At 42.2% G+C, this 25555-nt stretch overlaps 2 protein-coding genes across 2 annotated transcripts in view; one reads left to right on the forward strand and one right to left on the reverse strand.

The window, feature by feature from the left end:
• MIXL1 (Mix paired-like homeobox) overlaps positions 1–25555 on the reverse strand; it is a 43110-nt gene that overhangs the window by 16802 nt on the left and 753 nt on the right. The window lies entirely within an intron of this gene.
• COQ8A (coenzyme Q8A) overlaps positions 24689–25555 on the forward strand; it is a 68748-nt gene continuing 67881 nt past the window's right edge. The window contains exon 1 of the mRNA XM_063444055.1: positions 24689–24791. The gene's annotated coding sequence lies outside the window, so the exon portion shown is untranslated. The remainder of the gene's footprint in view (positions 24792–25555) is intronic.

Below are 25555 nucleotides of genomic sequence, written 5' to 3' on the forward strand. Positions count from 1 at the left end.
CTACACAAAGACACACTCTGCATCCACACACTGTATTCACTACATCCACTACACACACTCTGCATTCACTACACACACACACTACATCCACTACACAAACACACACTCTGCATTCACTATACACATCACATTTAATAAACACAAACACTACATCCACAACACAAACACAAATACACACTCTGCATTCACTAAAAACACATACTACATCCACTACACAAACACACACTCTGCATCTAATATACACCTCATACATTACACAAATGTACAATCTGTATCCACTATACACACTGCATCCGTTAAACACACACTGCATCCACTTAACACACAAACTCTGCATCCACTACACACATTCTACATCCACTATACACACACCAGAATCAGTACAGGCACTGCATCCCTGTTAGTGGACTCGGGGGGGGGGGGGAGGGTGCAGCACTTTGGGCGAACTCGGGTGCAGGCACCGGGGGGCCCAGACCTTGAGCTGTGTCAGGGGTCCCAAAATTTCTGATGGCAGCCCTGTCGCCCAGTGATGGGGGAACTAATAGAAAGTCAATCAAAATGGCATGATTATCCACACCCCCAACTATGCCTCCCCCTACTAGTATTAGATCTGCCTAAATTTCCAGGTATTTTAATTTATCACAAAGTAAAGAGACTGGAAACCAGAAATCAGAATAGTCAAAACACAGTAGCCGAATTTGAACATATGACTTATACACACTGAGCAAAGGGAGGAGTGTATGTAAAGAAGAAGCTCCCCAGCCCTATGTTACCTGTTATTAGAAAATCCTCAGAACTGAGGTTATGTGTATGAATAATACAGGTGATAATGGTGTATCACAAGGTGATATGAGCTCACAGTCAAATTAAGTGCAACACATCAGTAGATCGATATTGACTATGATAAAGTGACCTGCTTGCAGTTGATACCATAAAATGGAGCACACAGTAAGTGGGAAACATGGGGGAAACTGGAGTAAATGGCCAACATGAGGGAATCTGGAGTAAATGGCCAACATGAGGGAATCTGGAGTAAATGGCCAACATGAGGGAATCTGGAGTAAATACCCAACATGGAGGAAACTGTAGTAAGTGGGAAGCATGAGGGAAAATGGAGTAAATGGCATACATGTGTCAGGATTCGAACCTGGGACCTTGGCAGCTCTGGTGCTTTGGCTTACCTCTGAGCCATCTCTCCGCTTCTGTTTCCTGTATCTAGCCCTGTCTAGTATTTAGTACTGAAGCTGGACATTTGTTGGAACTTCTCCTGTCACTCATGTTACACCTGAGCCTGATGTCTCGTTAGCCAGGTATATAACACTGCCTCTCCCAGAAGGCAGTGTCAGTTCCTTGACTCTGGTGATCATCCTGCTGTTTCCTGTTCTCCAGTTTGTTATTGACCTCTGGCTTGGTACACCGATTATCCTGACTTCTGGCTTCCTTTGACCCTTGTCTTCCCATGACTATTCTCCTGGTTTATTGTTCCTGTACCGCGTTTTGGATTTACCCTGCACAGCCCCCGTGCACCGACTCACAGGTCAGGTGAATTCTTGCCTGATCACCTTGGCCTGTGTTTTCTTGCAAGGGTGAGCATACTTCTCTGCCTGCCGGACTCCCACACCCAGGTAAGCCCTGACATAAGGAACTGACCTTTATGGAGTCCGCAGAGATGTGCTCACCCCTGCCCCAGCAAGTGTCTAGCCTGGCCCAGACTGTTTTGGAGCTACAGCGAGAAATTTTGTTTCTTAAAGGGACAGTACGCCCAGCCCTGGAACCTGTTTTTCCTGAACCATTTACAGTTATGCCGGAGAGATTTGATGGCTACCAAGCTTACTTCCTATGCTTTAAAGTGGATTGTGAATTGGTGTTTTCCCTGAAGCCTCGGACTTATGCCAATGATTTCATAAAGGTCCGAGCAGCTATAAACCTGCTGTCTGGAAAGATGAAACAATGGGCACACGATATGTTGCTGTCTCAGAATCCTGTCCTTGCGGGATGGGATGCTTTCATGTCTGCCATGGAAGCACACTGCAAGACTCCTAGCAAGACCTCTGTGCCTAAGCCACCACCACGTCCCAGAGGATCCCAGATTCCCAGAAACAAAGGGAACCTGTACCTATACGACAACCCCGTGTTGCCTCATTATGCTCCTGATCCTATGAAGGCCCCAGAGCAATCCTGCCTTCCTCTCGACCCAGACGAACCTATGGAGATTGGATATATCGGGACTAGGTTGACCCTAACGGAAAGAGATCGTAGGAGAGCCCATGGCTTGTGCCTATATTGTGGAGAAAGAGGGCATTTCATTTCTTTCTGCCCAATTCGTCCACCCAAGCAAAGACCCCTTCTATTGAGTGCCCTACGTACCCATCCAGTCGTCTCAGAAACTTCGTCTAGACGCTGCCAAGGTTTTTGCCAGTCATGTCCCCGTTATGTGACACAGAAGGGTACGCAAACTATGCTGTATAACTTACCCAGTGCTCCTGAGAAATCTGAACCTCCGCCGGTAGAAACTTTTGTTAAAGCTGGTACTATCATCCCTTCTTGTCAACCTAAAGAGGAGTTACTTACCGTCTGTAATGGTGACGTACAGAAGGAAAAAGGTTCAGAAAAGAAGACTCCTGGGATCAAGTTACCTGCCACTTGCATTGTATCCATTGCCAACCCTAGCCTCTCTCCAGTAGTACCTGAAAATGCTAATTGTTCGGGGAAGAACGATCCTCCTCCTGGCTGTACCTATGCCTCTAATGGGACTCTAGTCCGGAAGGAGGACTTGCAAACATTTGAGAAGGCCCTTATAGCTATGTCCTCCGATCCTGCTGGCAAAACCAAAAACAAGAAGTCAAAGAAGTGATCTCCTGGGCCGTACTTGTTTTTGCCTTTCTTGTTTTTTTCTCGCCTGGAGGCGTCTTTGAGGAGGGGGTAATGTCAGGATTCGAACCTGGGACCTTGGCAGCTCTGGTGCTTTGGCTTACCTCTGAGCCATCTCTCCGCTTCTGTTTCCTGTATCTAGCCCTGTCTAGCATTTAGTACTGAAGCTGGACATTTGTTGGAACTTCTCCTGTCACTCGTGTTACACCTGAGCCTGATGTCTCGTTAGCCAGGTATATAACACTGCCTCTCCCAGAAGGCAGTGTCAGTTCCTTGACTCTGGTGATCATCCTGCTGTTTCCTGTTCTCCAGTTTGTTATTGACCTCTGGCTTGGTACACAGATTATCCTGACTTCTGGCTTCCTTTGACCCTTGTCTTCCCACGACTATTCTCCTGGTTTATTGTTCCTGTACCGCGTTTTGGATTTACCCTGCACAGCCCCCGTGCACCGACTCACAGGTCAGGTGAATTCTTGCCTGATCACCTTGGCCTGTGTTTTCTTGCAAGGGTGAGCATACTTCTCTGCCTGCCGGACTCCCACACCCAGGTAAGCCCTGACAACATGGGGGGAAACTGGAATAAGTGGCCAACATCAGGGAAAATGGCGTAAATGGCATACATGGGGGAAACTGGAATAAGTGGCCAACATGAGGGAAAATGGCGTAAGTGGCCAACATGACAGAGATTGGAGTAAGTGGCCAACATGGCGGAAACTGGAGTAAGCAGCCATCATTAAGGGAAACTGGAGTAAGTGGCAAATATGGGGGAAACTAGAGTAAGTGGACAACATGGAGGAAACTGGAGTAAGTGGCCAACATGGGGAAAACTGGAGTAAGTGGCCAACATGGGGGAAACTGGAGTAAGTGGACAACATTTGGGAAACTGGAGTAAGTGGCAAACATGGGGGAAACTGGAGTAAGTGGCTATCATGGAGGAAACTGGAGTAAGTGGCTATCATGAGGGAAACTGGAGTAAGTGGCCAACATGAGGGGATCTGGAGTAAGTTGTCCATCATGAGGGAAACTGGAGTAAGTGGCCATCATGAGGGAAACTGGAGTAAGAAGCCAACATGGGGAAAACTGGAGTAAGTGGCCAACATGGGGAAAACTGGAGTAAGTGGCCAACATGGGGGAAACTGTAGTAATAGGCCATTGTGAGGGAAACTGGAGTAAGTGGCAAACATGAGGGAGACTGGAGTAATTTGTTAACATGAGGGAAACTGGAGTAAAAGGACACCATTTGGGAAACTGGAGTAAGTGGTCAACATGGGGGAAACTGGAGTAATTGGTTAACATGAGGGAAACTGGAGTAAGTTGCCAACATGCAGGGAACTGGAGTATGTGGCCAACATGATGGAAACTGGAGTAAGTGGCCATCATGAGGGAAGCTTGAGTAAGTGGTTAACATGGGGAAAACTGGAGTAAGTGGCCATCATGAGGGAAACTGGAGTAAGAAGCCAACATGGGGAAAACTGGAGTAAGTGGCCAACATGGGGGAAACTGTAGTAATAGGCCATCATGACGGAAACTGGAGTAAGTGGCAAACATGAGGGAGACTGGAGTAATTTGTTAACATGAGGGAAACTGGAGTAAGTGGACAACATTTGGGAAACTGGAGTAAGTGGTCAACATGGGGGAAACTGGAGTAATTGGTTGACATGTGGGAAACTGGAGTATGTGGCCAACATGATGGAAACTGGAGTAAGTGGCCATCATGAGGGAAACTGGAGTTAGTGGCCAACATGGGGGAAACTGGAGTAATAGGCTATCATGAGGGAAACTGGAGTAAGTGGCCAACATGGTGGAAACTGGAGTAAGTGGCCAATATGGGGGAAACTGGAGTAAGCGGCCAACATGAGGGAAACTAGAGTAAGTGGCCAACATGGGGGAAACTGGAGTAAGCAGCTAACATGGGAGAAACTGAAGTAAGGGGTCAACATGGGGGAAACTGGAGTAAGTCGCCAACATGTTGGAAACTGGAGTAAATTGCGAACATGATGGAAACTGGAGTAAGTGGACAACATGGGGGAACCTGGAGTACGTGGCCAACATGAGGGAAAATTGAGTAAATGGCATACATGGGGGAAACTGGAATAAGTTGCCAACATGAGGGAAAATGGCGTAAGTGGCCAACATGACAGAGATTGGAGTAAGTGGCCAACATGGCGGAAACTGGAGTAAGCAGCCATCATTAAGGGAAACTGGAGTAAGTGGCCAACACGAGGGAAACTGGAGTAAGTGGCCAATATGGGGGAAACTAGAGTAAGTGGCCAACATTGGGGAAACTGGAGTAAGTGGCCAACATGGGGAAAACTGGAGTGAGTGGCCAACATGGGGGGAACTGGATTAAGTGGCCAACATAGGGGAAACTGGAGATACAAAAAGGGAATGTGCAGGTGTCACCACACACACCATCTAAGCTGCAAGTACTGTGTCAGAGAGTTACTCTGTTAGTCTAAAGCAAAACATTAACAGAGTTATTCACTACAGTTAAAATTCTAATGAGTTTCAAATGTAAGGCCAGACTAGCCAAACTCAAAACATAGCTAACTTAGAAAATGTTTTCAGTTCAGTTCTTTTGTCTTTACATTTGAAATTCACCTTGAATTCTCCCTTTAGTAAATAAGCCAATGAATCAGAATTAAAACTTGCTACTCTCTATTCAGAAAACTAGGATACACATCCATTATTTATTGAAAGCGTTGTGATCTGTGCCACAGTGGGTTGACCAAAGTTTTTGAATTGTAGAACCTTGTCAGACAGAGAGAATATGCCATCAGATATTCCGAATAAACTGGAACTGGTAGCCCTTACTATAAATATTTGCAGTGCTTGCTTGTGTTCTGGATGTTGAGTGATATGGGTTCAGTTTTAACCCTAGCCTGGCAGTAGAAAGGTTTTTCAAATCTATGTTACTGTTAACTCCAGTGAGTTCAGTCTATTATTCTTTCCAATCCCTGAAGGTTGTTTCATATTTTAACTAACATTTGGCACCAAAGGTTCAAAACCAAAAGAGTTGGTTGAACTTAGACAGAACACTGTTACTCGGTACCTTTGTATACAAGTACAATTGCCACATCTTATTATTATTATTATTATTATTATTATTATGTTATTATTATTACATCTTACAGCATTCTGAAGGCCAGGCACTGTGACTCTGCCCCATTTTATGATGCGGTGCGTGTTTAGGTTCTCAATAGTGTATTATATATCTCCTATTGTCTATCGTGTTTTGACCTTGGCTCTTATTGACTATTCCTCTATCTGTACTCCTTGACTCTGCTATTTTTTTTACTGGTTATGGTTTCCCTGACTTTCGTTGTCCCTGTCCATTCTCTGTTTTCTGTACGTTAAGTGTGACCATTCTAAGGTCCGGTATACGTTTATTCATGTATCATTAGTTTATACTCTTCGTGTTGGGTCTCTTAAGCTCAACTTTTCAGGGCAAGATTGGCTGCATTCGTCATTAGAACAGGAACATACATAATACTTAAACCAACCACTGCATTCCATTAGATGTACATCTAGCCTTGATTTCCTGGTAAAAGGAAGATCAAATAGTATGTTGGATTATATTTGCAATTAAGTCTAGTTCCAGGTTTTGGGACACCTACCAAGGGTTTCAGATGACTTAAGTTGTATTGTTTATTTTATTTTTTTTAAATTCTTTATTTTTGTATTGACATAAATGTACAGACATTTGTCAAGTAACAAAACTCCATAAACAACGTAAACAGTTTGCGAACATCTGTCATACATAACCATTTGTTGGGCGCTACCCAATCGTATAGTACATGAGTGTACCCATTTCACACATCCAATGTGTGCTGATCGTATCTGTCTCTACGGTTGCTTTATGATAATCAATACTATTTTTTGTTTAATCTAAGACGCGAAGAAGATAACTAAGGGGAAGGGGTTATCTAGCACTTTGTTACGCCTCGACCTGTATGATCCCACCGGGACCTCTGAAAGCTAAATCCCTGCCATATGTCATCTGATGCTGTGTCTGAGCTCAATATCTGCGTGTTTTTTAGTTGGGTATCACTTTGGTCGCGCATCAGCACTCTAGTCTTTTACATATCCTATGGTGACTACTTGAATTCGCTCTCTCCATAAGTGGAGAGCACTTGGTATGCCCTATCGGTGTTCCGTCCTGTGGTGCAATCTTTAGCCTGTGCTAGCTCTTCCCCTGAAGAATGTATTAAAGTAAGGAAGGATAGTAAGGATAGAAAAGGCTGAGACAGAAAGAGAGGGGGGAGAATGGGGTGGGGTGGGGTAGGGTGCGTTCGATTAGTTAGTTGTATTGTTTAAAACAACAAACAAATTTTAATATGAAGAAGGAAAAAAAGTACCAAGTTACCCAAGTATTGTCTTTAGTGTAGTGCTGAACAGGTCTTTATTCTTGACCGGTATCATAATGAAATGTCTTATCTGTGCACAGACGCCTACTGGAAAGTCATTCAGAATTTGTTCTCACGAAGTAGCAATGTATTCCAACGACCTTCATTTCCACTGACCATGCATGACCCTATGAAATAAAACATCGATGGTTAAAGACCTACTAATAGAAAAAAAAAACTGAAAGGTATTTTTGTGATTAAAGTCCTTCCAGACTTGGCAAGACATTTTCAAATCCAGAAAATCTGTAAGGATCTGACTTTGTCTGAGAAGGTGGACAGTGTTTTTTTTGTTTTTTTTCCTAGTCAAATACCTAAGTTTTAAACTTCTTGAGGGACAGTGCTGGAACCTGATACTAGTTGGCACTTTAGATGATGCTTTTACTAAATCCTACTCTTCATTCTTTCTTACCAATAGATGTTAAGGACACAAATCAATAATGAAATGTCTTGGCCGGGCTGCCACTGATATAATCTGAGAGACTACTACTTCTTACACGGTTCTGCATTCCTCAGAGAGGAAATAAAATGAGCTTTAAAGGTTTGAATTTATTGAGTGGGTTGATACATAATTTAGTAAAGCTATATACTGTATGAAGGACATTCATAGACAATGGGGAAACTTGTTTAAACCATATCTGCCATTGTTTTTCAAAACTGTCAAAGGCTAACCCAGGACCTGCCCATTCTACATACTCTACCAGAGACTTTGTTACAGCTAAGAGTTGCTTTTCAGTAATCTGTGCAAAAACTACTAATCTGCTTGGCTGGCACATTTTGTAGATATCAACCTGCCAAGTTCTACAGGACATTTTGGAACAAACACGAATTGCTTTGTTTGTTCCCTGCGGCATTGGTTTTAAAGTAAAATGGTCCTTATTCTATGTCTCACAATGATCTTCGACAACCTTTACGTTTTATTGTGGCAGACAATAGGTCCAAATGATTAACTTGCTATGTGTCCTATTAGCAGTGAAGATCAGTTGCCCCAAAACAGAGATAGTGTTTTGTGATTAAAATCTGAAGAAACAATGTTTTTCTGTATTTTAAGGCATTGCAAATCATCTGACTTACAATGTTCTGGATATTTAGTAGCAATGGATGACTGGGTGAAATTTGGCTGAGTTCTTTCTTGTTTTGAATATTGCTGTTTGGTTTGTTCCTAATATCAATAGACACATGAAAGAGATTTTAGATTTCTATAAAAACTTTTAAAATTCCATGCAGGATACTTGCATGACCTCAACAAAACGTCATGATCTTGGCAGCATATAGAGATGAAGGAGTCTGGAATGCTAATAGCCTCATACTCAGTAAGTTATGTAACATCCTCTGTTATACCGTGTATTAATTAAGTGTTTTCTAGTGGTCTTATTGACGTGTGAAGTGAAGGCTTTAACAATGAATCCGTGACATAAAAGGGAAAGTAATTAAAAACTAAGTAAAAGTAATACAAGTAATTAAACTGACCACATACTGATGCAAAAAAACCTAAATTTTTACTTGTTTATAAAACACAGATTTTCCTTTGTGGTGGTTATTTTTTTTATTTTATTTTTTACTAATTGAAAGTAATTCCACATGGGATAAGTTCACTTTAAGGTCTACTTAAAGGGACACTCCAGGCACCAAAACAACTTAATCTAAATTAAATTGTTACAGTGCCAGGAGACCCATGGGAGTACTCTTACCTCAGGGGGTTAAACCATTCTCGAATGGCGGAATCAAGAACTGTTTAACCCCTTCAGGTAAGAGATGGAGCCAATTTTTGTGGATCTATATACTGAGACATAAATGTGTTAATATATTTCTTCAAATTCCATTGTTTTATGTCTTTCGGGATTCCTTTATATGTAAGGTTGTTGCAATGAGACCGATCTTCCATCTCGATAACCCTCTAACTCTTTTAACTGATTAACAAGGAAATTATTAGGTGATTGAAGCAGTTTTTCACATATAACTCCTCTATTAATATTGACAAGCTTGGATGAGTAACTCCTTCACTATCTAAAGCTAGAGGGTTACTAGCAGAACTTGTCAAGTTGAGCGCTTCATTAAGTGTAGCCGAGAGGGATCTCCTCTGTGCTAGTGGTTTATTGGTTTCAGTCAGATTTAGGTGAATAAAACATGATAATCGACTTGTTTTTTTTTTCTGTTTTGTCTATAGTGGAAGATTTCTTTGGAGCCATTGTTGCCCTTTTCCTGATTATTTGTTTGTTTTTTTTTTTGTTTTTTTTTCCCTTCTTTCCATTTCTCCCTCTTTTTCTTTTTCCTTCTTCGGCAAACATGCAATAGTTCTGTTTGTTGTTCTATCGATATTTCCAATGTAACATCGGTTAGGTCAAAAAATAAAGTTCAGAAAGCAAACTGAAATGCACAAAGGTGACTAATAATGGAAGCCATACAGTCTCTCTTCTTGAAAAATAAGAAAGAAAAAAATATATAAAAGGACTGAATTCCACTATCTCTGGTAAGAATACTGTGTACAGAAGATGTATAAGTCTTGCTAGTCTTGATAGCAGACTTAAAACTTTCTATGCTTGCCAATTCTTTGAAATAATTCTGCTGTATAATATGGTATAGAGGACTTAGGTATTGCTTATGCCTTTAGGTTGGAGTTGCAAAGTTTCGCCTTGCATTTTCATATGGCTTGATTAGACCCGGTCTCTCGTACTTGTTTTTCCCTTGCTCCAAGCTTCGAATCGCCGTCTTCACGTACACTCTCAATTACTACCGCCTCTCTTCATATCTACACACCTGCGCTCACACCACGTGGACGCCCTACGTCATCACGCTTGAACAACTTCATTTAGAAAAGCTGTTTTGGTCCCTGAAGTGTTCCTTTAACACAGTATATATCTTGCAGATAACATATAAAATACTTGAACAATAACTTTTGATATGAACATAAGAAACAACGGTATCCATAAAAAAGTTATGTTCAGGTGAATAGTACAATAGTTCAACCATAAATATTTTTTTATGGAGAGTATCATACATTGTTTGCTTGTTTTTTTCCCTCCTCCTATTTATTTGACTTGCCATCCACCACTTGTTTGGTAAAGGACCACTAGTCTCTCTAATTAAGTGGTCTGGGTGCATTGCCCCTATCTTTTAAAACCTCCAATGTAAAGAATTGCCGTTGTGTAGAAACTGCAATGCTTACATATCACAGTTAACATGCCTTCAGTGGCTGCCAGGAAAACTTGGTTCTGGATTAGAGTGGCGTTTTGCAACTGATGCTGTCTTTATTCAAACTGAAGTAGACATTGCCATTGTAATAGAGAAACATGAAGAGGGGAGTGTGCTGGACCAATACTGACTTGTTGCATGCCTTCCCACACATCATCAGAAACTAACGTCCCCTTTCTATGGATCGAGGCGTGCTTTCCATCTTGATGGAGGAGACTGCTAAATAAACCAAGCTCAGTGCGTCTAACAAAGGTCCAGGGTGTGCTAGGGAGCTGTGCAGCCAGTGCACCATGGTCCATGGTTACCTGTTCAGCAGCTGCCCACATCATATTAAAGGAGCAGGCACCTGTGCACAGTACCACCAGTAAGCAGGTGTCTGCTGTGGCAAGTGGAGGGTGCTTTGTTCACTCCCAGCAACCTGTGGTGAGTGGGTCCTTTGTGCACACCCTGTGGCAAGGGGCAGGGTACTTTTTGTAACCCCATGCCACCCGTGGTGAGAGAGTTCTTTGTGCATCCCCTATCTGTGGCAAGAGGGGAGGTACTTTTTGCACCCCATATCTTTTATCCAGGGCATTAGTATCTTTTATCCGGGGCATTAGACCTGCCTCCAGCCCTTTTAGCCAATCACTATCATATCTTCTTCAAACATTGCGATGGTTGACGTCAGTCCACTGTGGAGGCAGATGGGGTTAGAGTTGAGGCATGTGTCTTCCCAGCAGCTGCTCTCCGTGGTAGAAAGGAAGTCAGAGCATCAAAGCTTGAGATTTGCAGAATACTGCTGAATGGTCCTTGTATTGGCAGATATATTGTGGGATAGTATGCACTATCACAAGTTTCCGTGCTGTTCATGGGAACTTTTCTCCTGTTTTTTCAGAAGTGGGAAACCAGAGAAAATAAAACTACATGGACAAAATCATGACTCTCTTTGCAGAGAGGAGAGATGACAAATAGTAAATAGACATTAACATTAAATGAACACTATAGTTTATATTCCTGAAAGGCGTGAAAACACAATTTAGGTGACTGACCCCCTCCTTGCCGTATGGGAAAAAGTTATTTTAGTGTCCTGCGCCACGAGGGTTTGAGCACCGTCTCTTTGGCTAAGATCATCCAATACATCTCCATAGGGTGTCTAGTGTCTCCATGCAGAGCGTGGAGATGCTGAATGTAGGTGCTGCACATTGTGCAGTACTGGACTAGGAAGCACCTCTAGTGGCCGTCTGAGTAACTGCCACAAGACGTGTTACTAGACGGTAATGTAAACAGTGCCTTTTCTCTGAAAAGGCAGTGTTTACATTAAAAAGCCTGCAGGTACATACTATACACAGCAGAACAACTACATTAAGTTGTAGTTGTTCTGGTAACTATAGTGTCCCCTTAAAGATATTTGCTACTGAAGACGGCAAGTTTTGCTTATTATGTAATATCTGAAGCTCGGTAGGGGTGAAGCGGTGTAAAACCGTAAACACGGAGCGTAAACAGGGCACAGTGAAGCTATGTGGAATATGCCAAGTGGAATGTGATCTCATTTCAATAGCTCTGCCCCTCCCAGATCTATGAGTGCCAGATCATTTATTTGTGAATACTGTAGATAGCAATATTTAGTCTAGCATTGTTCATTAGTTAATGATATGCTTACTTAATGAGCTGAAATTAACTGACTCTTCTGAACTCTTCCTGACACTTGCAAAATATTTATTCATTTGCAAAACAATAACTCTTACATCAAAGGTAGGCAATTCACACGGCAATAGGCTGTAGATATATAGGTCAACATAATTAGCAAATTAAATAAAATAGGGATGGAGTAAATATTCCAGAGCACAGGGATTGCCTGGACAGATATAATATCTTCATGCAAAGGCAGGTCAGGAGCCCCACCTTGGAGCAGGCATTCTGCCAGTATATTTCAATGCACCAGATAAAATAAGTGTTTGTTATAACATTCGCTATTATTAATCAATTTGTTTTGCATCAGACGTTACAGGTTCTTTCATTGCTGAGAGACAGAAAACAGTTACAGTAATCATACACTCCTAAATTCACACACAGACACATTACACAACTACTACCTTGCATGCACACACAGTCCCTCCACACAAACACACCCCTTAATTCACACACAAGTAAACCCCTACATTTATACACTCCACACAATACACCTTTGTATTTATACTCATATACCCCACACAAAAATACATTATTGCATTCACTCTGATACTCCACAGAAATACATTACTGCATTCACACTCTGAAACGCCACATAAATTAATATCTATTTCACACAAATATACCCTACAGGCACACACTGACCCTCCACATAACCATGCAACTATTGTTTCTTGCAAATAAAATCCATTCACACACTGACACGCCACACAAATAAATGTTTGAATTCACTCTGGCTCCCCATACAATTATGTAATTGCATTCATACACAAATAAGCCCCTGCATTCATACTCTCACACTCCACACAATCATATTCCCGCATTCACACCCAAATATGTCCTTGCATTCAAACACTGACACTCCATAGGAATACATCAAAGTATGCACATCCTGGAACCCTTACAAATACACATCTACATGAATGCTGTGATGCTCCAGACAAATACACATCTACATACTGATACTACACACAAATACAAATCTGAATGCAACACTGGTACTCTGCTGATCTCTAGTGATCCACAACTGTAATGCTAATAAAGGCCTGCTGTGAGTCTTTCACTCACTGACTACTTGTGGACCAATGATGTCACCAAAAGTGGCAGAACATGATTGGGGTGGTGTATAAAAAGTCATTCTGGAGAACATACGAAATGTGGAGCAATCAGCTTTACTTTCAGAACTCCTCCCAATAATTAATTCCGCTCCCACCCCCCCAGTATTTTTAATTAGCTTTATATTTTTATTATAATTTGATACTCTATCAACCAGTTATCTCATATTTGCCATCAGGAACTGCTGTAGCTGCTTATGATAATTAATCTTTACAAAACTGAACGTCATGCAGTTCCAAGCACTTTAAGGATATTATCTAATTAAAGTATATTCTTATAACATGTCATTGACTTTGTGTGAGTTAGAGTAGCAGGCTTTAGATTGGTATATTTTACTTTAAAGGGACACTATAGTCACCCAGTCAATGAAGTGGTCTGGGTGCCAGGTCCCCCAGGTTTTAACCCTGCAGCTGTAAACATAGCAGTTTCAGAGAAACTGCTATGTTTACATTGCAGGGTTAATCCAACCTCTAGTAACTGTCTTCCTGACAGCCGCTAGAGGCGCTTCTGTGCGGCTGGATGCGAAAACCGCAGCCAGCGTGCAGAACGTCCATAGGAAAGCATTGAGGAATGCTTTCCTATGGACTGTTTAAATGCGCGCGCAGCTCTTGCATTCCACTCAGGAGCTGACGTCGGCGGGGGAGGAGAGGTGATCAGCGCCGAGGGAGCCCGGCGCTGGATTAAAGTAAGTAACTGAAGGGGTTTTAACCTCTTCAACGCCAAGGTAGGGGGACCCTGAGGGTGGGGGAACCCTAAGGATTATACAGTGTCAGGAAAATGAGTTTGTTTTCCTGACACTATAGTGCTCCTTTAAATTGCAATGCTATGTCTGTTTATGTTAGCAACAAAAGAAGGAAGTTCATAGGAGTTACAGGATTATTTAACATTATCTAGATTTTACAATTAGCGCTTTAAACTTAAATGAAGGGAGGCGGGGCCTGACCGTGGAGCAGAGAGGACGCGTGCCTCCATAGCTCCGGCACAGGGGACCACATTTTATGAAATAAAAGAGAAAATAAGCGACTAAATTAAAATTAAAGGTTACCTGGTATAGGGGCACGACGAGAGGAGGACACAGATACCTGTCAAGCGACATTCCATGAGACGTGCACCCGATACAACGAAACGGCCCTCAAGCATGGCAAAGGCGGGAGAGACGGCCGCTCTCCTGCCACCAAAAGCGGCTGGAAACATGGCCAGGAGCCCTTGTTCCCCCCCCCCCCTATGGCCCGGCGGGGGTTATCCCGGGCCACCCTCACAAGAGCCCACAGACAAACCGACCACGCACAGAACGACCACAAGGTCTAGGCAGCACACCTAAGGCCCAAAACATGGCGGACGCTCCGCTTACCGCCATTTCCTGCACCGCTGCCAGCGAAACCGAGCTCAGACTTAACCAAATTTTTGAAGCATTCTGGGCCAAGCTGGAGGCACTTCAGAGACCCCCGGAACCGGCAACAACACCCGACGGCACACCAAGGAGTCGGGCACGGGAGGTCAGGGAAAGGGGCATGGAAGCGCTCCTGGACCAAGGTGCCCAGGAAACGGAAAGAGGCTGATTTAAAGGCTGCGTCTCGGAGACGCATTAGGGGCAAAAGTGGTATGGGACCGATGACCCGAAAGAAGGCAACGCAAGCTTACACACAGCAAAGCCCACACCGCCTACAAACAATGGCGAGACTCACAGCACAATATGGCCGACCGGTAAAGCCGGGAAAAACAGCAACCCCAGAGCACTTGCAGCGGACCCACAGCGGCTCACAATTACTGCTAAATGTCCGACCTACGACCGGGACTATGACATACCAAAAGAATGAACCACACCACTCGTCGGAAGATACTGCTGCCTGCATTTTCGGATCACCGAAAGCTAGACACAGAGCACCATACCGGGACGTTATTGTTGCCCCGCAAGGCATCGGCTGACGCAGCACCACTTGGGACCCTGAGGACTCTCTTTGTTGTTTAGCCTGATAAATCTAGTTACTTGCATTCCCACTACATTTCATATGGCATAGAATGAGACCTCAGTAACTGTCCAAGCTCTAGCCTGTTCACTGCGCCCCTCCACCGGTTTGTATGCTTTATAAGCACTATTAAAATTGAAGCCTCTACCATAGGCTTGTTTGATCCATGTTTAGTCCACATTACTAAGTACGCCAGTGGTTTAAAGGCAAAGTTTCTGTTCCCTGTCTCTGTCCCCAATAATGACAAAATATTTCTAATGTTTTAGCGAGCTATGAATGTGAGGGTATAACTGATTATATACTTAATTATTTTGTGACTCAGCTTCGTAGAAAGTGACCTTAACATTTAACTTACACTTAAACTGTGTTATATTTTCAAACGCAACTAGCTATGTCACGGCTAGACATTTAGACATAAGCATCCCCGCCCAAGCATTATGAACCTTATCTGAGTTACGATGTTATGCATGTTATCTAAAATTGTGCAGCCTGTTACCTACAACAAAATGTAAAATTTGTGCTGAATATTCTATACCATGCTATGTTTATGATGCTTGTTTTGAGCTTACGACTGCTATTGTGGCTGAGTGGGCCGACTGTTTTACCATGCACAACAAAAATAAAGAATTTAAACTTAAATGAAAAAGCCTATGGGCATCAAAAAATAAGTATCAAGAGAAGTGAGACTTGCTTGTCAGTGTGCTCTGATAGGTTGACTTACAAACCAGTCAGCTATCCACCCCCATTATTTAATTCAATATTCTCTGCTTATTTCCCAAGGGGCATGCTGCGCATGCACATCAGGCCCCCAATTCTCCACTATGTGGAGCTTTGAATTGGAACGACTCCAGAGGAGGCTATGCCTCGTCTGTGACATTGTAGAGGGAGGAGAGGTAAGCAGAGCCTTGGTGCTGAATAAAAGTAAATAAAGAAACAATGTATACTTTTTGTATGCCGAAATCAGGGGAAGGGAACGGGAGAGGTTGGGACCTTTGGCATAAAAATTAACAAACATACATTTTTAGGGACAGGTACACAAAACCTTTGTATTCCTAACGCTTTAATAATTAATAATATGTTGGCATTTATACAGTAACAACAATTTTGAAATGCTTTCCAATATGGATGTGAGGATACAACAATGAGATACAAACTATTTCCATAATTTTATTCTCTACAATAGAAGAAGGAATAATAGCCTTACATGAGTTATGGAGCAAGATTTCCTGTTTGCTCAACAGCTGGCAGAACCTTCCATGATACAAACAGTCAGAGGCCTGTATCATTGCCACTACTTCTGTTTGTATAAGAGAGAAACTTTATCAGCACATCATTGCATTGCTGTAAACATTCTATCACTGCGGCTTCACTTACCCTATCAATTGTTCTGTGATTGATCTTCAGAAATCCTCCTGCCTAAACATACAGGTTTCTTTTGTATTCTGTCATTCATTTAATAGCATATTATTGTACAACCAGAAAATCAGTGAATGCATAAGGGGGGTGGGGGGTAGGGTTGGGATTAGGTTAGGGATAGGGTTAGGGTTAAGCGTAGGTTTAGGCTTAGGGAATTGCTGAAGTCCCGAATTCCGGAATTTCGGAGTGCCGAATTGCCGAACCGATACAAATTTTTTGCCCATGCACATCCCTAGTATTTTTGCCTGTATATCTATGTCTATATGGCTTGAGACACACAAAACGGGTTGAGGGGAGAAAGAGGCAAAGAAAGGGGCTTGAGGGAGAAAGAGACACAGAAAGGGGATGGAGAAAGAAAGACATGCAATAGGGTAAGAAAGAGACACGCAAAGAGGCTGGGAGAAGGAAGAGATACCCAAGGGGGGTTGTAAGAGACACACAAGGGGGTTTAAGACACACTTAAGTGGGAATAAAATACACTAAAGGGGTATAACATTTAAATGAGGGAATATGAAACACTAAACAGGGTAATAAAATAATTAAATGGGGAGGTTGTGAAACACAGGTGAAGATGCATTTTTTGGTAGGCAGTGGGTGGTAAAATGCATCCTTGCTTGTGTAGCCCAAAATCCTTGGCTACACAGGCAGCGCAGCAGGTCACACAAATTACCCAACCCTGCCTTGATTTAAAAGAACACATCAAAACAACATAAAAAAAACTTTAGCTTAATGAAGCAGTTTTACTGTATAATGTCTCACTGCTCAATACTGTATACTGTATCACTGCTCAATTCTCAGATATAGGAGTTCATGTTTGTTTCTGTTTATGCAGCCCTAGAGACACCTCCCCTGGCTGTGACTCACACAGTGTGCATGAAAACATTGGTTTCCTTTCCAATAAGATCTTACAAGGCAGTGTATTTACTTTAGAAGTTCTAATCTCTTGCTCTGTAAATGTAACTTTCAACACACACATACACACACACACACACACACACCTTGTGCAGGCTCCAGCAGGCTATAAACAGAGCAGGATAAGACATTCTAAATTAAACAGAATGCACAATAAAGGAAGTTTAAACATTAGTTCTCTCTGAAGTGTTTAGGAAGGCTGTGTAAAGTCACATGAAGGGGAGATGTGACTTGGGTTGCACAAACATTTAACTTCTAAATGGCAGAGAATTGAGCAGTGAAACTGCAGGGGCATGATCTATTCACCAAAAAAAGCTTTATGAAGCTTAAGTTGTTTTGGCGACTATAGTGTCCCTTTAATAAGCTTTACAAATGATTCAGTAGTATTAGGAAAACTTTCTAAATTATTTATCTACAAAAGTCACCATTAAAGTCTCTTTTAGATAAATCATTTGGAAGATTGTTCTAGCAGTATTGACTTGGAATGCTCATCTAGTCAAGGCATTAAGCTAATCTGTTTCTAGGGCCTCATACACGAGACATGGCCTGCATTAACCCCTTAAGGACCAAACTTCTGGAATAAAAGGGAATCATGACATGTCACACATGTCATGTGTCCTTAAGGGGTTAAAGGGACTCTATAGTCACCAGAACCACTACAGCTTAATGTAGTTGTTATGGCATCTATAGTCTGTCCTTACAGGCTTTTCAATGTAAACACTGCCTTTTCAGGTAAAAGGCAGTGTTTACATTGGTGCCTAGTAACACCTCTAGTGTCAGTCATTCAGACGGTCACTAGAGGTGCTTTCAAGTCCAGTGGTGAAAAGTGTACAGTACTGGCATACAGTGTCTCCACGCTCTGCATTGAAACACTGAATGCACTGATTGGTGCATGAGGAGATGATGATTACTGCAGCGCGGTATTTTGCCGGACATGCGCAATAGCCTCCCAATGCTTTTTTACGAGAAAGCAATTGGATTGGTTGAGATTATCAAGATTGATGATCTTAGCCATGGAAGCAGAGCCAACTGTGGTGAGACCGGTGCGGCGAGGGGAAAAAGGTGAGTAAATATACATTCACATGCGATTGGAGGGTGGTTGGTAAACTAAACACTACAGTGTCAGGAATACATGTTTGTATTCCTGACACTAAAGTGCTCCTTTTATTACTTAGTGAATATACTTAAAATGGCTGTGTTCTTAAGTTGAAAATGATAGCAATATAAGTGTAACTACCCAGGAATGTTAAATTTAGCCTGTTGCCAGTTTGAAAGTACGTCATGAAATGTAGATGATATTATTACTTAAAGGATCACTATAGGGTCAGGAACACAAACATGTATTCCTGACCCTATAGTGTTAAAACCACCTTCTAGCCCCCCTGGGCCCCTCCTGCCTCCATAAACAATTGAGCAGGGTCCTCTTCCACCTATTGTTCCTGTAAGTTTATTTGTAATTGTCCTATTTATAGTTAAATCCCCTCTCATAATATTGTAAAGCGCTACGGAATCTGTTGGCGCTATATAAATGGCAATAATAATAATAATAAATATAGCAAAATCTTACTGTATTCAAGCCTGACGCTGTAACTCTGCATGCTGTTTGCCTCAGAAAAACAAGCAGTCTGCTGACATCATCAGAAGTGGTAGCCTGATCCAATCACAATGCTTCTCCATAGGATTGGTTGAGACTGACAAATAGGCAGATCAGGGGCAGAGCCAGCATGATTCAAACACAGCCCTGGCCAATCAGCATCTCCTCGTAGAGATAAATTGAATCAATTAATCTCTATGATGAAAGTTAAGTGTCTGCATGCAGAGGGAGGAGACACTAAATGTTTGGATACATTTAAGGCAGCCATGACCCAGGAAGGATCTCTAACAGCCATCTAAGGAGTGGTCATTGAAGTTATCACTAGGCTGTAATGAAAACATTGCATTTTCTCTGAAGAATGAAGAATGATTCTATTCACCAGAACAAATTCAATAAGCTGTAGTTGTTCTGGTGACTATAGTGTCCCTTTAATATAATGATGCTCTTTTTATGAATCCTGACATACGGTAGATGGGAAGCTAACTGCTGAGCTATCTCACCACATTTAACAATGTGGTGGAAATTCAGACATTACGAACTCTCAGACACTAATAAAGTGAACTAAGTTACAACATCGCCATTTAACTTTGTTTTTTTGAGAAATACATGTTCTAAATTTCCAAGTGCATTAGAGGAATGTCATACAAGATAAATGCCGGAGCTGTAAGGAACTACGTCCTGAACTTTAGATGATATTATTATTACTCAGTTCAATGATACGCATTTTATGAACCTCGGAATGGTGAATGGCTGAACTGGCCTTTCCAAAAATGACAAATATGATTCTAATGTACTGTACACTCACCAAAGGTAACTATGCAGTAGAAATTCAGACATAGTACGTGACGACATTGCCATTTAACTCTGGTTTTGTTTTTTAAATATACTTGCTTTAAATTTCCAAGTGCATTAGAGGAACAGGTCAATGTTTACATACAAGATACTTGTTGTAATGATCTCTAGATAAATGCTGGTGTGTAGCTACTTGTTTCTTTCCTGCTAAACACAAGATAAGCAAGATAGGTAAATCAGCTACAAAACATGGCTGGGAAAACACCACCCTGAGCTAACATTTTGAAGGTTGTGTTAGTAAAAGGGTTGTATGATTTTGTTATTTTGAAAGAAGACTCTTAGGCAGGGAAGGCAATATTGTGTGATTAGTAGTTCAGAAAATAAAATAGCTAAATTTTTTGCAGCAATTAAAAAACACAACTGACAATTTATTTTCTAATTACTGTTACTTATATTGAAACAATTAATTTAGTATACTTGTGATTTTAGAGCAAGTGTGTTCAACATGTAGCAACCATCTGTTTTTGGCACATATTCTGTGGTCTTACAATGTGTGGTACATCTAACTTGCCCACCCTTCTGTAGAAACTTCCTTCAAGAATTTAAAATCTCAGATAAGCTACACTTGTGGTTTTGGAAAACACTGGAATCCCAGAGACCATTTATTTATTTCAAATAATTTAGCGGACGTGTATCACAGTGCCTTTACTCGTATGAATCGGTATCATTAGAAGGAAGTATTTTGTCTCTGCCATAGCTATACCTCCAGAACGGGTCAGACTGTGGGTAGCCAGGGACCCTTATTTAGTGTTAAAATTATGGAAAATGGTTTACCAATGAATGGAGGGGCTTTGCTAGAGTACACCAAGCACTAAAGCCAGGTTAATGAGATGAACTAGTTATAATGCCTACAGTGTCCCTTTAACTGTAACGGATAAACAAAGTATAATATTAAAGGACAACTTTTGTCAACCAGACCACTTCAGCTCAATGAAGTGGTCTGGGTGCCAGGTCCCCCAGGTTTTAACCCTTCAGATGTAAACATAGCAGTTTCAGGGAAACTGCTATGTTTACATTGCAGGGTTAATTCAGCCTCTAGAGGCTGTCTTCCTGACAGCCGCTAGAGGCGCTTCCCTGAAAATCGCATTGAGCACGCCGAATATCCATAGGAAAGCATTGAGAAATGCTCTCCTATGGGCGTTTTTAATGCACGAGCGGCTCTGGCCGCGCATGCGCATTCGGGGGAGGAGGGGGAGGAGAGGTCACCTGAGGAAGCCCGGCGCTGGATAAAGGAAAGTGGCTGAAGGGGTATTAACCCCTTCAGCCCAGCAGTAGGGGGGAACCTAAGGATTATATAGTGCCAGGAAAACGAGTTTGTTTTCCTGACACTATAGTGGTCCTTTAACCCCTTAAGGACCAAACTTCTGGAATAAAAGGGAATCATGACATGTCACACATGTCATGTGTCTTTAAGGGGTTAAATTCATGGGAAGTGACAGTTCCCCTTTAATAAATCATGCAAATTCCCAGAATTTCCGCATTCGGCAATTACATCTCTCGGCCAACCCTCTTATGGCAATAAAGTCAGACCCTGTGGTCATATACTTTCAGAATTGCCATCATGGGCTACTGGCTTTGCTACATAAAGTAATCCAGTGAAGCGGGAGGTCTGGGAGGGAACTTTAAAGGGACACCATAGGCACCCAGACCACTTCAGCTCATTGAAGTGGTCTGGGTGCAGTGTCACAGTCCCATTTAGTACTGCAATGTAAAACATTGCAGTTGTTGAGAAATGTCAATTAGACAGCCACTAGAGGCACATCCTGCTTGCTAGGTGACTTTTGTTTGCTTAACAGACGCTGGACATCTCATGCTTCAGAGAAATCCCCATAGGGAAACATTGAAACAATGCTTTCCTATTGGGAAGGTCTAATGCCCTCGCAGTACTCGCCGCACATACACTTTAGCCCCCCTCACCCCTGCCGCCCAGTGATGTCAGAGTTGCTGAGCACCGGCCTAGCGCCAAGGGAGATTGGCACGGGAATTGGTTAAGTGTTACAAGGTGTTTTTTTAACTCTTGCAGCACTGGGCATAGGTGGTGTGGAGGGGCTACAGGCATATATAATGTGTAAGGGATACAACTTTGTATTCCTAACGCTATAGAATCCCTTTAACTATGGTCTAGTTGAGACCATCCATTTTATTTGTACATAGTGCAATCCTGCTTCCCTCTCTCCATCTCATTTAAAACATTCAAGAATTGAACTAGTGGACAGATAGAAATATATAAATTATAAACCATCCTTAAGTATGTAACCATTAGATGTCTAATATGGCTATATAGTGGGATATAATTGTGTAGGACCCAAATAAATAGGGTAAATTTAGAGAGACTAGGGTAAAAATGTAAAAGTGTAACCTTTCTGCCCAATTATGAAGTGAATGTAAGCAAAAATATACAATCACCAAATGGTTTAAAAATGCTTACAAAGTATCCACTATCATCTATTTAGGGCACATTGTATATGCAAAGAAAAAAAGCAAACTCAGTACATCAAAAACTGGTTTGTCTTAAGCAATATATATAAATATCGCTAGAAACAACTGTAGGTATCAAAAGTGATTATTTATTGTAATTTATTTATTGTGATTATTTACTGTTCCCCCGAAGTGAGGCTTGAGGTGGAACGCACGCCGTCCTCACCGGCGATCAGAATCTGGGCGGAAAGATCACATACAGCATCTGCATCCATCCAAGCCGAAATACAAGGTTGTCTTGCATTTTTACCCGCAATTGACTGGCACTAATATTGTGGATATAACCCTTACTTCATTTTTTGATTTTAACAATTTACAATAAATAATCACTTTTGATACCTACAGTTGTTTCAAGCGATATTTATATATATATTGCCTAAGACAAACCAGTTTTTGATGTTTTTTTCTTTGCATATACAATTTTTTCTTTGCATATACAATTTGTCCTAAATAGATGATAGTGGATACTTTGTAAGCATTTTTAAACCATTTGGTGATTGTATCTTTTTGCTTACATTCACTTCATAATTGGGCAGAAAGGTTACACTTTTACATTTTTACCCTAGTCTCTCTAAATTTATTTGGGTCCTACACAATTATATCCCACTATATAGCCATATTAGACATCTAATGGTTAAATACTTAAGGATGGTTTATAATTTATAATCTACAATTCTCAACTATTCTTTCCACTATTTGAATTAATTCAATTAACTTTTATTTTCTATTTAATTGTCATTTCAATGTATTTTTTCTACTAAGTAAGCTCCTGGATAACTGCTACTATCTTGTATAGTATAAGGCATAAGGCTATCCTAACTATAAGATAATGCCAGGGACTAATGAAAGTATTTAGAAAACTGGGCAGACTAGATGGGCCGAATGGTTCTTATCTGCCGTCACATTCTATGTTTCTATGTTTCTATAATCTATTTATATTGTTCCATAGGTTCATGATGAATCCCTATACTATTCCAGTTTTAGAGCTTTTGTCTAATAGTCTGACTCCCTCTTTTCTGTATACTATATATAGTTAGCAGTTCTTTTTCTAGATAGAAATATATATTTTGACTATAATGTCAATTAACCCTTATTAAGGGTTAATAAGAGCTTTAGAAAAATACCCCTCTCTGTCTCATTAGAGAATTTTTTTTACCTTAATCTGAAGGTAGCAAGGTGAACTGGGAGTGTAGGACCCACCTAAGAGGTGTGCCTTGACGTGGCAGGTGGGATTACATCTAATGGCCATTGGAGTGATACTAAAAACCTACAATTATTTACATATGAACAGGGATTTGGGATAGTGCGCAAGTAACTCTTTTCCTGGCTTTTTAAAAATATATATATTTTTTTAATTTTTATTGTGCAAAAGATATACAAGCAAGCTTACTGAGCCACAATAGCAGGTGTAAGCGTACTAGGAGTAACAGTTCAGTTCAGAGCTCATGCCTCGTGCGACTGACCAGCATGGCGGTCGCACCCCACTTTTCTTGGCGTTTTAAGCTATAAACTGGTCAGACAGGACCATAGCGGGTAATTATATTATTATTATGATATTTATAGAGCGAAGTAAATGGTCACTGCTCAGCACCAACAAGACACACTGCACAGGGAACAATGAAGGCAAATTAGACCCCTGGCTCTACAGCTAACACAATGTAAGATTATAGGGGTCAGAAATTTAAGGAAAAAAAAATTCTAATGCATAAAAATATGCAATATCTAGAGTTTTTCTTAAACACGTAGAGGTCAACCTAACTGTAGCCCTAAAAGTGTAAACGTGGAACTAATGGAGGTGAAATGACTGGATTCTGAAGTTTAGGTTGTTTTGCTGAAGAGGTTGTGACAGGAGCAGTGCCAAGCAGAGCCATTATGTCCTATTGGGCAGTGTTCCTGTCAGACGCCATTTTCCCGCCCATTTTCCCATATCTGACAGGGAGTGCTGTTTGTTGATGTTTGCAGCTCGCACCTGGGAGTTCTGTCAGCGCCGCCCTCCCATTGGCTAGCGAGACTTGTTGTTTAGTCTTCACTGACCCCGCCCACCCAGCGTTCCAAGTTTGGGATTGGCCGGGAGTGCATGCGCACGCTCCGGGCACGTTCTGGTGACAGCCAGGCAGACAGACCAATCAGCATGGGACGATAGATACTGACAGGAGAGTGCGAGCCAATGAGCAGTGAGGAGGGTGTGAACGGGGCGGTCCCTGTAGGGGGCTGGGAGGCTGAGAGCTGGGTGCTGGTAAACAGTGTGGACCGCGTGTCAGAGACAGGAGCAGCTACTGAGAGGAGCCTGCAGCACGGGGGCCAGGAGCTCGCCACACAGGGGTAGGAGAAGCATTGTTAGGGGCTAGCAGGGTGGTGTGCTGGGGTTCCTGGAGCTATCAGGGAGGAGGCCCTGGGCTGAGCACCACTCCAACTGCTCTGGGCTATCCCACTATCCTCAGCCAGCCATCTAAAGCAAGGGGAGGGGGTGTAACAGACAGGCCCCTGAGTGAGGCTGCTAAAGCATCATGGGAGTTGAAGTCTTTTTACAGGGGAGGGGAGGAGATCTACAGAGGGAGTGACCTATACTGCATGAGAGTTATTTATTTATATATATATATATATATATATATATATATACATATGGATTCTTTATAGGATAATGTAAATGTTATTGGGCTGTGACTTGTCAACATGGCATGGGGTAGAGGGCAGTGGGTGTCCCAGGGGCTGGGTAGAGGGCAGTGGGTGTCCCTGGGTCTGGGTAGAGGGCAGTGGGTGTCCCAGGGTCTGGGTAGAGGGCAGTGGGTGTCCCAGGGTCTGGGTAGAGGGCAGTGGGTGTCCCAGGGTCTGGGTAGAGGGCAGTGGGTGTCCCAGGGTCTGGGTAGAGGGCAGTGGGTGTCCCAGGGTCTGGGTAGAGGGCAGTGGGTGTCCCAGGGTCTGGGTAGAGGGCAGTGGGTGTCCCAGGGTCTGGGTAGAGGGCAGTGGGTGTCCCAGGGTCTGGGTAGAGGGCAGTGGGTGTCCCAGGGTCTGGGTAGAGGGCAGTGGGTGTCCCTGGGTCTGGGTAGAGGGCAGTGGGTGTCCCTGGGTCTGGGTAGAGGGCAGTG

The sequence above is a fragment of the Pelobates fuscus genome, chromosome 2 (assembly GCF_036172605.1).
Source record: "Pelobates fuscus isolate aPelFus1 chromosome 2, aPelFus1.pri, whole genome shotgun sequence".
NCBI classification, from domain to species: domain Eukaryota; kingdom Metazoa; phylum Chordata; class Amphibia; order Anura; family Pelobatidae; genus Pelobates; species Pelobates fuscus.